Source organism: Diuraphis noxia, unplaced genomic scaffold (assembly GCF_037042655.1).
Source record: "Diuraphis noxia isolate RWA-SAM2 unplaced genomic scaffold, SU_Dnox_SAM2 contig0001, whole genome shotgun sequence".
Classification (NCBI taxonomy): domain Eukaryota; kingdom Metazoa; phylum Arthropoda; class Insecta; order Hemiptera; family Aphididae; genus Diuraphis; species Diuraphis noxia.
Genome location: NW_028301711.1, coordinates 14,876,889 through 14,893,566, shown reverse-complemented (window position 1 = coordinate 14,893,566; position 16,678 = coordinate 14,876,889). Strand labels below are relative to the sequence as shown.

The following is a 16,678-nucleotide window of genomic DNA, read 5'->3' as shown; positions in this document are numbered from 1 at the left end:
TCTACTCGATACTTTATTAAATAATAAAATATTATTTTAGGTTTATTAGCCACAATATGTACATGCATATAATATGTGAAAACAAGTAAAAACATAAAATTAAAATTGAATTAAATATATTTTAGATTTATAAAAATATAAAATAATCATATTATAAAAAATAACGAACCATTAATTAATACTTTTCTTTTTTTTTGTTATTGATTACATACATAATAAATATTAATAATATTAATATTATCTATGATTTTCACATAAAATTATTTTTCTATATTCAAAACTTATACAGAACAAAGTAGTTACTATTATGTTAAACGTTACTCATCAAATTATTGATGGATCAGTTGGCTCTATAGGAAAAAAAAAATGCAAGACGTTAAGTATTTATATAAAAAAAAAAAAAATTGAAATGTGTGTGTGCAGGGCCGGCCCAAGTTATTTTGACGCTCCGGGCAATTTTTTGAAAGACGCCCCTAATCAAATGCTCCATAATACCTACATTTAATACTTTTTATACTTACCTACAAATTTGTTTAAAATTCTTACATTTATGGACAGGTAAAGGATTGCAAAACTTATTTGGATACAATTTATAGACGTATCAGCTGTAACACATAGGTACTTTGTTGGTTTTCCCGAGTTAATGATTATATATCATTGTACATTATTTTTAAATTATTTGTAATATAATAATAAAAACTGGAAAGTGGAGTAAAATCTATATAAAAAAATATATAACAGAATATTCTGTCATAGATAATTTAGTCATTTAGCTATATTATTGTCAATTTGAATAAATATTACGCTAAAATTTATAAAATATTCGTATATTAAAAGCGCCCGGTTCGCCCGTATCTTGGGCTGGCACTGTGTGTGTGTGTTTGTATATATATAATGTACTACTGAAGGGTAACACTTGTAACTTTTTCTATTATATACTTATCTAAAATTATTAAAAATAGAATAAAAGATTTTAAAAAAAGTTTTCAGAAATTCAATCATTTATAAAATAGGTTATATTGGAATCTGAAAAGGGATACGTCTTATGAAATCTCTCATAAAACCCACCGTTGATTCAGATACCTAATTATTTTTAAATAACGATTTTTTGTAATTATCTATTTCAGTTGAGTTTTTATATTGATATTACCTATAAATTTATAAACATACGAAATTGGTAATAAATATTTTTAAAAAACTACATTAAAACTTTTTGGAAGTGTATTATATAATTGAAAAAAAATGTAACGTAGTATAATATCCATTGACATTCACGATACCTACAAATAAATAAATAAATACTATTATTGTATCTACGATAATGGGCGTTTAATATGACCTGACGGCCGACGCCAAAACGTTCATTTTAAGAGGACGTCTCAGTGGCGGTGTTAACATTTTTCATTTTTCAGACAAAAACATTTTAGGGACCACCAGCCCCCCGAAAGTCTTTTATATTTTTTTTGCAAAAACTGTCATTAGTACATTATACATTAGACAGATATATCTTGCGGTTCAACAAAATATGAATTATTATAATTGAAGCTTTTATTGTTTTACGCCTCTTTACTTATTATCCTAGAATAAACAGTGGTACGCCAACAATACTGACTAGTGCCTATATTACTATAATAATTCATTTTCAATCCATTTGTATGTACAATTTAATTCACAGATAAATAATTTTTAAATTCCAGTTCTGTATAAAATCGGTATAAAATGATTGTGTTTATGTTAATTAATCACACTGTGTCATTGTATATGTTTGAGTTAAATAATTAAAATTCATTTTAATCAATTGTAAATTACTTACTTGTCATTTCAATTGTCTTAAATAAAGATTTAACTTAAAAAAACTTGATATTTGAGTCGATTTAAGATTCTGAGCGGAGTGATTAAAATGTACATATTTATTTTACGATGATGTGTGTGTGTTTTTTTTTTTGTCCGTGTAGGTACACGATAAGTTGTCGAAATTATGCTTCGATTTTTAACTTTAGTAGCTTTTCCGGTAGGAAAGTGAATCTAGTTGGTGCATTGAAGACGTCCAAATCTAAAATGTCCAGTAATTTTCTTAACCTCCAGAAAAAAAATACAAAAAGATAAAGAAAGAAAGAAAAATGGGAATTTTTACATAAAGTTGGTTTCTTGAAAAATCAATTTTTGATTTTGGTGTAATTCTAAAACAAATGACCGGCAGATACATGAAATTTTCAGAGAATGTTTATTTTATCAATTCCTATACTTGATAATATTTTCAAAATATTTCAATGATTTTTAAGTTTTTTATAGTCATTTGAAATTTTCCGTTTTTTATTCTATAAAAATTGATAAAATTTTAATCAGTGGGTCAAAAAACTTGAAAATTTAATATAAGGTTCCCTTTAAGTTGATGTAATAGCAGTTGGAAAATAAATACATATTGGCACTTTTTTTTATAGTCATTAAAAGTTAAAATGTTGACATTTATTTAATTAAAAATTTACCAATTATTTAGTTGTAAAAAATTTAAAACGTTTAACTTTAATAATAATCATAATAAAAATTTTAGTTATATTATAATTTAAAAATATAATTTGTGGGTAGGTACACACAATTACCAGAGTATACTTTATATTCTTATTATAATAATTAATATTGTTGAGAGGATGTGACACCAGCATGTGTTGTCTCAGTTTTACAAGTGCGTAACATAGCAAAAACTTTAGTGTGGGAACATAATACATAATATAATTATATCGGTTGTGTAAAATCCATTAGAACTCAATGCTGTAGATATCCTTCGTCCGTTTATGAAATTCAATGGAAAATATTAGGTGGTTAATCACCTATTATAAAGGTTACTGCAAAAGTCTATTGAACTTTTTCTATAGGTACTAAGTTAAAGATGATCATTCATATTATATTATGTATTATTGTTTTTACCCTAGGTTTATTTTTCAAAATTTATTCAAACGAAAAGTATCTATGAATATTAGTAATAAGTAACAACAATAATATTAAGTTAATATACAAACATTTGTATTGGCTAATAAGTAATAACTAGGGCTCGGATGTTGTTGCATTTGCAATTTTTTTTCTATTGTTCGGATTCGTTGCTAATTAAGTTATAAATTTATTTCAAACGAGTACCAATTAATATATATAAATTTTAAGTGCAACTTTTTGCAATTTTTGACCTTTTTTCAATTTTATTGCAATTTTTTTGATTGTTGTCATTTTCAATACAATTTTATATATTTTTTTATGTTTTCACTTTTTTTTGTTAGATTATACAGTGCAATACTTTTATTAATTTTTAAGATAAGGTAAGGTTTTTTAAAAAAAAACAAATCAAAAATAGTTTAAATAAAAAGTTTTAAATTTTGATAAAATTATTTGTAGATTTCTGAAAAAATATAGACCGCACAATTTACCAGATTTTTATGACAACTGTCGAGAATTTGAATTTGAATCTTTTTTATTATCTACTCGTTTAAAACCTATCTAATAAAACTTTATAATATTACTTAATAAAATGACTTAATCCATTTCATAAAATAATTTGTTAATATATTTTTTTAAATTTTTTTGGTACAAAATATTTTTTTATTGCAATTTTTAAGTGCAATTTTGGGTATTTTTTACAGCAATAATGCAATCAATTTTATAACATTTTTAGTGCAACAACATCCGAGCCCTAGTAATAACTATTGAAATAAAAAAAGATGTAATAATTTTCCTAACCTCTCCATATAAGCGAATAAAAGGTTATTCAATATTATGTCCCGGTTTGATAATTTCAAAATCTGGTGACTCTACATACATACGACGTAAAAATGTATATCTAGACACGCTATTGAGTGCCAAGCCAAGTTAAAGCAAACACTGCTAACAGAACTGGCGAGCAGCACCGTACTGTATAATATTACATGAACCACATGGAGCCACTGCCCACTTTCGACACTCTCATAACTCAAAAACTATTTCATATAATAAAATGTCAAATTTGGTTTACAATATACTAGCTGAATTAACCGTCATTGCCAGATTTATTAATTGTTGTTATCTGGTAAGATCTCTTTTGAAAAAAAATCCTAAACCATGTCTTCAGCCATCTTAGAAATGCAATGCGTTCTTGGCGTAAACAATAAATATATGATTAAAGAAATGACTGTAGTAGACACCGAAACTTGGGTGACTCAACATTGGATTTTTAAACATTCAAAATCTATGTGGGATAACAAAAATTGTAAAACTAACAAGTGGCTAGAGCGTAATTATCAACTATCTATAGAGTATGAAGAACTCGGAAGAGTACTGAATTCTTTAGAGTTTCAATGTAATTACATTATAGGCTATCAGAAAAACAAGTTCCTATGGAGTATATCCAAATATTGCACTCATCAACATTGAACTTGGTCTGTCCTCGACCCTCGTTTGGATCAAATATGTGATGATGAAACTTTACCTTGATGTATTTTTCATATGGAGTATAATCCAAAACAATAAACATTTAATAAAGTTTTTGCAATAAGAAAGTGATTTGTAAATAATTCTTAAAAATAAACATAATAATATTTTAACAATGGTTTTTATTATTCAACGTTTTATTCAACGTATTATTTCAATACATGGTCATGGGTTACATGAGTATATTCAAATTATTCATGTGATATTATTTACAAAATACATAGCATTATTTACAACAAAAATATACATAAAAATTATTTACAGCATAAATATACATAGAACTTATTTAGGCATGCATTCCTATAGAATCAATCTCATCAAATCTTTATCAGATTCCTACCACTCACCCGCATCAAACTCATGATCTGACCATTCAACAGTCTCCTCGCCATTATCCCTATAAAATTATAAGTATAAATAAAATAATTTATTAAAAAATACAATTGTGTATTAACTAACTCAAAAATATAATGAACATGAGCCAGGGTATGCATTTTATTTTTCTTATCGTCATAGCTGTTTTATAACAATTTATTAGTGCTTATCATCATGAGCTGGTGGTTAAAAGATCGTGTTGACAAATTCTCCCTGTACAATTCCATTCCAGCATCTCCAAACCAACTCTTCTTATGATCCGCAAGTGATAGAATAGCTTTATTATATTTACCTGTGTCAGTATACAAGAAGTGAATTCTGCCCTCTTAGTGTTTCTTCATACTATTGTAGCGATAGTCGTACATAAGTGTTTTTGATTTATCAAGCACTGCAAATCCTGTAGAAAATAAATGTATTATTAAAAGAAAATTTATAAAAGTATATTTACCAATATAGATAGGTTTGTCAAAATGTATTCCCCCGCCCCCTGGGGACGCCCATCCACATAAATAAATACATTAATATTATGAAATTAGAAGATCTAAGAACATTTACAGAAGTAAGTCAATAATTGTATGATCTCAAAGAAGACAAAATGAAATCAAAACGTACCTACGCAAATAAATAATAATGAAATGAAAAATAAATTAAATATTATATTCAAAAATGTATATAAGAATTTCTGAAATTATCACAGAACATTAATTAGTCAAATGTTATCCACAATAATAAAAAATGTTAAACATTTTGAATTTCAGTGAGATGTATTACCATTTGAATAATTTGGTAAACAACAATTACACAAGTAAAAATTCGAATAGCGTCTCAATTGAGTGGGATGTGTGTTACATATGATGACTGTTATTCAATAAATAAATTAAAATGGTTTTATATTTATGGAATAAAAACTATTTAATATTAATATCATCATGAATAATAATCATTCGGCATTAACTCTAAAACAGTTTTTGTTATCAATGACATTCATCAAAGGACAAGTCTTTATTTTAAATATGGTCAAAATTTAAAATTTTATCTGATAAGATAGATATTTGTACACAAGTAGAACGAATAATTTTAATTTATCATATACATTGTTAACATTAGATCGTAGAAAATATGAATATTTTAATAACCTACACGTTTTAAAATTAGAATAATAATAATAAATCCTCAATTATGACCTTTTGATTTAGTTTTCATACAACTTAGGTAGAGATAACTTATTATTCAAGAATAGTTATGAAAAGATATTAGCTTTATAATACTTATGTACTAATAAGTGATCAATATTCATATATCATTCTTGCTGATATAAAATTATCAATGTACGACACAATGTGTCATAACGGAATTTCAAAGCGCTAATATATTTTTCTTCATGAATGAACAGTGTATAATATGTTGGAACATATAAAACCATTTGATGTTATGAAAATAGTAATTGTAATTGAGAATAAAATTTGAATGATTTTCAAGACAAAGCTTTCTCAAATAAAAAAGTGAATTCAATAAATATCAGTAAAATCATTGATTATAAATATATCATACCAGTAAAATTATTCCAGCCTTTTTGTTCATCCTGTACAGCTAAAGTGTTGTCCTCAATATCATCAGGTCGATCATCAACACCTGCAAAGTTCAAAAATACATTAATATTGTGAAATTAGAAGATTTGAGAAATAACATTTACAGAAGTAAGTAAATAATTGTATGATCTCAAAGAAAACAAAATGAAATCAAAACGTACCTACGCAAATAAATAATAATGAAATTAAGAATAAAATAAATATCCTATTCAAAAATTTATATAAGAATTTCTGAAATTATCACAGAACATTAATTAGTCAAATGTTTTCCACAATACTAAAAAATGTTAAACATTTTGATTTTCAGTGAGATGTATTACCATTTGAATAATTTGGTAAACAACAATTACACAAGTAAAAATTCGAATAGCGTCTCAATTGAGTGGGATGTGTGTTACATATGATGACTGTTATTCAATAAATAAATTAAAATGGTTTTATATTTATGGAATAAAAACTATTTAATATTAATATCATCATGAATAATAATCATTCGGCATTAACTCTAAAACAGTTTTTGTTATCAATGACATTCATCAAAGGACAAGTCTTTATTTTAATTATGGTCAAAATTTAAAATTTTATCTGATAAGATAGATATTTGTACACAAGTAGAACGAATAATTTTAATTTATCATATACATTGTTAACATTAGATCGTAGAAAATATGAATATTTTAATAACCTACACGTTTTAATATTAGAATAATAATAATAAATCCTCAATTATGACCTTTTGATTTAGTTTTCATACAACTTAGGTAGAGATAACTTATTATTCAAGAATAGTTATGAAAAGATATTAGCTTTATAATACTTATGTACTAATAAGTGATCAATATTCATATATCATTGTTGCTGATATAAAATTATCAATGTACGACACAATGTGTCATAACGGAATTTCAAAGCGCTAATATATTTTTCTTCATGAATGAACAGTGTATAATATGTTGGAACATATAAAACCATTTGATGTTATGAAAATAGTAATTGTAATTGAGAATACAACTTGAATGATTTTCAAGACAAAGCTTTCTCAAATAAAAAAGTGAATTCAATAAATATCACTAAAATCATTGATTATATATTTATCATACCAGTAAAATTATGCTAGCCTTTTTGTTCTTCCTGTACAGCTAAATTGTTGTCTTCAATATCATCAGGTCGATCATCAACACCTGCAAAGTTCAAAAATACATTAATATTGTGAAATTAGAAGATTTGAGAAATAACATTTACAGAAGTAAGTCAATAATTGTATGATCTCAAAGAAAACAAAATGAAATCAAAACGTACCTATGCAAATTAATAATAATGAAATGAAAAATAAATTAAATATTATATTCAAAAATTTATATAAGAATTTCTGAAATTATCACAGAACATTAATTAATCAAATGTTATCCACATTAATAAAAAATGTTAAACATTTTGATTTTCAGTGAGATGTTTTACCATTTGAATAATAAATTTGGTAAACAACATTTACACAAGTAAAAATTCGAATAGCGTCTCAATTGAGTGGGATGTGTGTTACATATGATGACTGTTATTCAATAAATAAATTAAAATGGTTTTATATTTATGGAATAAAAATTATTTAATATTAATATCATCATGAATAATAATCATTCGGCATTAACTCTAAAACAGTTTTTGTTATCAATGACATTCATCAAAGGACAAATCATTATTTTTAATATGGTCAAAATTTAAAATTTTTTCTGATAAGATGGATATTTGTACACAAGTAGAACGAATAATTTTAATTTATCATATACATTGTTAACATTAGATGGTAGAAAATATGAATAATTTAATAACCTACACGTTTTAAAATTAGAATAATAATAATAAATCCTCAATTATGACCTTTTGATTTAGTTTTCATACAACTTAGGTAGAGATAACTAATTATTCAAGAATAGTTACGAAAAGATATTAGCTTTATAATAATTATGTACTAATAAGTGATCAATATTCATATATCATTTGTGCTGATATAAAATTATCAATGTACGACACAATGTGTCATAACGGAATTTCAAAGCGCTAATATATTTTTCTTCATGAATGAACAGTGTATAATATGTTGGAACAAATAAAACCATTTGATGTTATGAAAATAGTAATTGTAATTGAGAATACAATTTGAATGATTTTCAAGACAAAGCTATCTCAAATAAAAAAGTGAATTTAATAAATATCAGTAAAATCATTGATTATATATATATATCATACCAGTAAAATTATTCCAGCCTTTTTGTTCATCCTGTACAGCTAAAGTGTTGTCCTCAATATCATCAGGTCGATCATCAACACCTGCAAAGTTCAAAAATACATTAATATTGTGAAATTATAAGATTTGAGAAATAACATTTACAGAAGTAAGTTAATAGTTGTATGATCTCAAACAAAACAAAATGAAATCAAAACGTACCTACGCAAAAAAATAATAATGAAATGAATAATAAATTAAATATTATATTCAAAAATGTATATAAGAATTTCTGAAATTATCAAAGAACATTAATTAGTCAAATGTTATCCACATTAATAAAAAATGTTAAACATTTTGATTTTCAGTGAGATGTTTTACCATTTGAATAATAAATTTGGTAAACAACATTTACACAAGTAAAAATTCGAATAGCGTCTCAATTGAGTGGGATGTGTGTTACATATGATGACTGTTATTCAATAAATAAATGAAAATGGTTTTATATTTATGGAATAAAAACTATTTAATATTAATATCATCATGAATAATAATCATTCGGCATGAACTCTAAAACAGTTTTTGTTATCAATGACATTCATCAAAGGACAAGTCTTTATTTTAAATATGGTCAAAATTTAAAATTTTATCTGATAAGATAGATATTTGTACACAAGTAGAACGAATAATTTTAATTTATCATATACATTGTTAACATTAGATGGTAGAAAATATGAATAATTTAATAACCTACACGTTTTAAAATTAGAATAATAATAATAAATCCTCAATTATGACCTTTTGATTTAGTTTTCATACAACTTAGGTAGAGATAACTTATTATTCAAGAATAGTTACGAAAAGATATTAGCTTTATAATAATTATGTACTAATAAGTGATCAATATTCATATATCATTTGTGCTGATATAAAATTATCAATTTACGACACAATGTGTCATAACGTAATTTCAAAGCGCTAATATATTTTTCTTCATGAATGAACAGTCTATAATATGTTGGAACATATAAAACCATTTGATGTTATGAAAATAGTAATTGTAATTGAGAATACAATTTGAATGATTTTCAAGACAAAGCTATCTCAAATAAAACAGTGAATTCAATAAATATCAGTGAAATCATTGATTATATATATATCATACCAGTAAAATTATTCCAGCCTTTTTGTTCATCCTGTACAGCTAAATTGTTTTCTTCAATATCATCAGGTCGATCATCAACACCTGCAAAGTTCAAAAATACATTAATATTGTGAAATTAGAAGATTTGAGAAATAACATTTACAGAAGTAAGTAAATAATTGTATGATCTCAAAGAAAACAAAATGAAATCAAAACGTACCTACGCAAATAAATAATAATGAAATTAAGAATAAAATAAATATCCTATTCAAAAATTTATATAAGAATTTCTGAAATTATCACAGAACATTAATTAGTCAAATGTTTTCCACAATACTAAAAAATGTTAAACATTTTGATTTTCAGTGAGATGTATTACCATTTGAATAATTTGGTAAACAACAATTACACAAGTAAAAATTCGAATAGCGTCTCAATTGAGTGGGATGTGTGTTACATATGATGACTGTTATTCAATAAATAAATTAAAATGGTTTTATATTTATGGAATAAAAACTATTTAATATTAATATCATCATGAATAATAATCATTCGGCATTAACTCTAAAACAGTTTTTGTTATCAATGACATTCATCAAAGGACAAGTCTTTATTTTAATTATGGTCAAAATTTAAAATTTTATCTGATAAGATAGATATTTGTACACAAGTAGAACGAATAATTTTAATTTATCATATACATTGTTAACATTAGATCGTAGAAAATATGAATATTTTAATAACCTACACGTTTTAATATTAGAATAATAATAATAAATCCTCAATTATGACCTTTTGATTTAGTTTTCATACAACTTAGGTAGAGATAACTTATTATTCAAGAATAGTTATGAAAAGATATTAGCTTTATAATACTTATGTACTAATAAGTGATCAATATTCATATATCATTGTTGCTGATATAAAATTATCAATGTACGACACAATGTGTCATAACGGAATTTCAAAGCGCTAATATATTTTTCTTCATGAATGAACAGTGTATAATATGTTGGAACATATAAAACCATTTGATGTTATGAAAATAGTAATTGTAATTGAGAATACAATTTGAATGATTTTCAAGACAAAGCTTTCTCAAATAAAAAAGTGAATTCAATAAATATCACTAAAATCATTGATTATATATTTATCATACCAGTAAAATTATTCTAGCCTTTTTGTTCTTCCTGTACAGCTAAATTGTTGTCTTCAATATCATCAGGTCGATCATCAACACCTGCAAAGTTCAAAAATACATTAATATTGTGAAATTAGAAGATTTGAGAAATAACATTTACAGAAGTAAGTCAATAATTGTATGATCTCAAAGAAAACAAAATGAAATCAAAACGTACCTATGCAAATTAATAATAATGAAATGAAAATTAAATTAAATATTATATTCAAAAATTTATATAAGAATTTCTGAAATTATCACAGAACATTAATTAATCAAATGTTATCCACATTAATAAAAAATGTTAAACATTTTGATTTTCAGTGAGATGTTTTACCATTTGAATAATAAATTTGGTAAACAACATTTACACAAGTAAAAATTCGAATAGCGTCTCAATTGAGTGGGATGTGTGTTACATATGATGACTGTTATTCAATAAATAAATTAAAATGGTTTTATATTTATGGAATAAAAATTATTTAATATTAATATCATCATGAATAATAATCATTTGGCATTAACTCTAAAACAGTTTTTGTTATCAATGACATTCATCAAAGGACAAATCATTATTTTTAATATGGTCAAAATTTAAAATTTTTTCTGATAAGATGGATATTTGTACACAAGTAGAACGAATAATTTTAATTTATCATATACATTGTTAACATTAGATCGTAGAAAATATGAATAATTTAATAACCTACACGTTTTAAAATTAGAATAATAATAATAAATCCTCAATTATGACCTTTTGATTTAGTTTTCATACAACTTAGGTAGAGATAACTAATTATTCAAGAATAGTTACGAAAAGATATTAGCTTTATAATAATTATGTACTAATAAGTGATCAATATTCATATATCATTTGTGCTGATATAAAATTATCAATGTACGACACAATGTGTCATAACGGAATTTCAAAGCGCTAATATATTTTTCTTCATGAATGAACAGTGTATAATATGTTGGAACAAATAAAACCATTTGATGTTATGAAAATAGTAATTGTAATTGAGAATACAATTTGAATGATTTTCAAGACAAAGCTATCTCAAATAAAAAAGTGAATTTAATAAATATCAGTAAAATCATTGATTATATATATATGATACCAGTAAAATTATTCCAGCCTTTTTGTTCATCCTGTACAGCTAAAGTGTTGTCCTCAATATCATCATTCCGATCATCAACACCTGCAAAGTTCAAAAATACATTAATATTGTGAAATTATAAGATTTGAGAAATAACATTTACAGAAGTAAGTTAATAATTGTATGATCTCAAACAAAACAAAATGAAATCAAAACGTACCTACGCAAAAAAATAATAATGAAATGAATAATAAATTAAATATTATATTCAAAAATGTATATAAGAATTTCTGAAATTATCAAAGAACATTAATTAGTCAAATGTTATCCACATTAATAAAAAATGTTAAACATTTTGATTTTCAGTGAGATGTTTTACCATTTGAATAATAAATTTGGTAAACAACATTTACACAAGTAAAAATTCGAATAGCGTCTCAATTGAGTGGGATGTGTGTTACATATGATGACTGTTATTCAATAAATAAATGAAAATGGTTTTATATTTATGGAATAAAAACTATTTAATATTAATATCATCATGAATAATAATCATTCGGCATGAACTCTAAAACAGTTTTTGTTATCAATGACATTCATCAAAGGACAAGTCTTTATTTTAAATATGGTCAAAATTTAAAATTTTATCTGATAAGATAGATATTTGTACACAAGTAGAACGAATAATTTTAATTTATCATATACATTGTTAACATTAGATCGTAGAAAATATGAATATTTTAATAACCTACACGTTTTAAAATTAGAATAATAATAATAAATCCTCAATTATGACCTTTTGATTTAGTTTTCATACAACTTAGGTAGAGATAACTTATTATTCAAGAATAGTTATGAAAAGATATTAGCTTTATAATACTTATGTACTAATAAGTGATCAATATTCATATATCATTCTTGCTGATATAAAATTATCAATGTACGACACAATGTGTCATAACGGAATTTCAAAGCGCTAATATATTTTTCTTCATGAATGAACAGTGTATAATATGTTGGAACATATAAAACCATTTGATGTTATGAAAATAGTAATTGTAATTGAGAATAAAATTTGAATGATTTTCAAGACAAAGCTTTCTCAAATAAAAAAGTGAATTCAATAAATATCAGTAAAATCATTGATTATAAATATATCATACCAGTAAAATTATTCCAGCCTTTTTGTTCATCCTGTACAGCTAAAGTGTTGTCCTCAATATCATCAGGTCGATCATCAACACCTGCAAAGTTCAAAAATACATTAATATTGTGAAATTATAAGATTTGAGAAATAACATTTACAGAAGTAAGTTAATAATTATATGATCTCAAACAAAACAAAATGAAATCAAAACGTACCTACGCAAATAAATAATAATGAAATGAATAATAAATTAAATATTATATTCAAAAATGTATATAAGAATTTCTGAAATTATCAAAGAACATTATTTAGTCAAATGTTTTCCACAATACTAAAAAATGTTAAACATTTTGATTTTCAGTGAGATGTATTACCATTTGAATAATTTGGTAAACAACAATTACACAAGTAAAAATTCGAATAGCGTCTCAATTGAGTGGGATGTGTGTTACATATGATGACTGTTATTCAATAAATAAATTAAAATGGTTTTATATTTATGGAATAAAAACTATTTAATATTAATATCATCATGAATAATAATCATTCGGCATTAACTCTAAAACAGTTTTTGTTATCAATGACATTCATCAAAGGACAAGTCTTTATTTTAATTATGGTCAAAATTTAAAATTTTATCTGATAAGATAGATATTTGTACACAAGTAGAACGAATAATTTTAATTTATCATATACATTGTTAACATTAGATCGTAGAAAATATGAATATTTTAATAACCTTCACGTTTTAATATTAGAATAATAATAATAAATCCTCAATTATGACCTTTTGATTTAGTTTTCATACAACTTAGGTAGAGATAACTTATTATTCAAGAATAGTTATGAAAAGATATTAGCTTTATAATACTTATGTACTAATAAGTGATCAATATTCATATATCATTGTTGCTGATATAAAATTATCAATGTACGACACAATGTGTCATAACGGAATTTCAAAGCGCTAATATATTTTTCTTCATGAATGAACAGTGTATAATATGTTGGAACATATAAAACCATTTGATGTTATGAAAATAGTAATTGTAATTGAGAATACAATTTGAATGATTTTCAAGACAAAGCTTTCTCAAATAAAAAAGTGAATTCAATAAATATCACTAAAATCATTGATTATATATTTATCATACCAGTAAAATTATTCTAGCCTTTTTGTTCTTCCTGTACAGCTAAATTGTTGTCTTCAATATCATCAGGTCGATCATCAACACCTGCAAAGTTCAAAAATACATTAATATTGTGAAATTAGAAGATTTGAGAAATAACATTTACAGAAGTAAGTCAATAATTGTATGATCTCAAAGAAAACAAAATGAAATCAAAACGTACCTATGCAAATTAATAATAATGAAATGAATAATAAATTAAATATTATATTCAAAAATGTATATAAGAATTTCTGAAATTATCAAAGAACATTATTTAGTCAAATGTTATCCACATTAATAAAAAATGTTAAACATTTTGATTTTCAGTGAGATGTTTTACCATTTGAATAATAAATTTGGTAAACAACATTTACACAAGTAAAAATTCGAATAGCGTCTCAATTGAGTGGGATGTGTGTTACATATGATGACTGTTATTCAATAAATAAATTAAAATGGTTTTATATTTATGGAATAAAAATTATTTAATATTAATATCATCATGAATAATAATCATTTGGCATTAACTCTAAAACAGTTTTTGTTATCAATGACATTCATCAAAGGACAAATCATTATTTTTAATATGGTCAAAATTTAAAATTTTTTCTGATAAGATGGATATTTGTACACAAGTAGAACGAATAATTTTAATTTATCATATACATTGTTAACATTAGATGGTAGAAAATATGAATAATTTAATAACCTACACGTTTTAAAATTAGAATAATAATAATAAATCCTCAATTATGACCTTTTGATTTAGTTTTCATACAACTTAGGTAGAGATAACTTATTATTCAAGAATAGTTACGAAAAGATATTAGCTTTATAATAATTATGTACTAATAAGTGATCAATATTCATATATCATTTGTGCTGATATAAAATTATCAATTTACGACACAATGTGTCATAACGTAATTTCAAAGCGCTAATATATTTTTCTTCATGAATGAACAGTCTATAATATGTTGGAACATATAAAACCATTTGATGTTATGAAAATAGTAATTGTAATTGAGAATACAATTTGAATGATTTTCAAGACAAAGCTATCTCAAATAAAACAGTGAATTCAATAAATATCAGTGAAATCATTGATTATATATATATCATACCAGTAAAATTATTCCAGCCTTTTTGTTCATCCTGTACAGCTAAATTGTTTTCTTCAATATCATCAGGTCGATCATCAACACCTGCAAAGTTCAAAAATACATTAATATTGTGAAATTAGAAGATTTGAGAAATAACATTTACAGAAGTAAGTAAATAATTGTATGATCTCAAAGAAAACAAAATGAAATCAAAACGTACCTACGCAAATAAATAATAATGAAATTAAGAATAAAATAAATATCCTATTCAAAAATTTATATAAGAATTTCTGAAATTATCACAGAACATTAATTAGTCAAATGTTTTCCACAATACTAAAAAATGTTAAACATTTTGATTTTCAGTGAGATGTATTACCATTTGAATAATTTGGTAAACAACAATTACACAAGTAAAAATTCGAATAGCGTCTCAATTGAGTGGGATGTGTGTTACATATGATGACTGTTATTCAATAAATAAATTAAAATGGTTTTATATTTATGGAATAAAAACTATTTAATATTAATATCATCATGAATAATAATCATTCGGCATTAACTCTAAAACAGTTTTTGTTATCAATGACATTCATCAAAGGACAAGTCTTTATTTTAATTATGGTCAAAATTTAAAATTTTATCTGATAAGATAGATATTTGTACACAAGTAGAACGAATAATTTTAATTTATCATATACATTGTTAACATTAGATCGTAGAAAATATGAATATTTTAATAACCTACACGTTTTAATATTAGAATAATAATAATAAATCCTCAATTATGACCTTTTGATTTAGTTTTCATACAACTTAGGTAGAGATAACTTATTATTCAAGAATAGTTATGAAAAGATATTAGCTTTATAATACTTATGTACTAATAAGTGATCAATATTCATATATCATTGTTGCTGATATAAAATTATCAATGTACGACACAATGTGTCATAACGGAATTTCAAAGCGCTAATATATTTTTCTTCATGAATGAACAGTGTATAATATGTTGGAACATATAAAACCATTTGATGTTATGAAAATAGTAATTGTAATTGAGAATACAATTTGAATGATTTTCAAGACAAAGCTTTCTCAAATAAAAAAGTGAATTCAATAAATATCACTAAAATCATTGATTATATATTTATCATACCAGTAAAATTATTCTAGCCTTTTTGTTCTTCCTGTA

At 24.1% G+C, this 16,678-nt stretch overlaps 1 long non-coding RNA gene across 2 annotated transcripts; it reads right to left on the bottom strand.

Annotated features, from left to right (window-relative positions):
- Positions 1–4,622: 4,622 nt before the first annotated feature.
- LOC149059900 (uncharacterized) lies at positions 4,623–11,025 on the bottom strand. 2 transcript variants are annotated; one of them, XR_016189648.1, is made up of 3 exons: positions 10,941–11,025; positions 4,912–5,224; positions 4,623–4,849 (listed from the first exon to the last, which is right to left on the bottom strand). It is a non-coding gene; the product is annotated as an uncharacterized LOC149059900 (long non-coding RNA). The 2 variants fall into 2 exon arrangements; XR_016189649.1 differs by lacking the exon at positions 10,941–11,025 and adding an exon at positions 7,517–7,607.
- Positions 11,026–16,678: the final 5,653 nt, after the last annotated feature.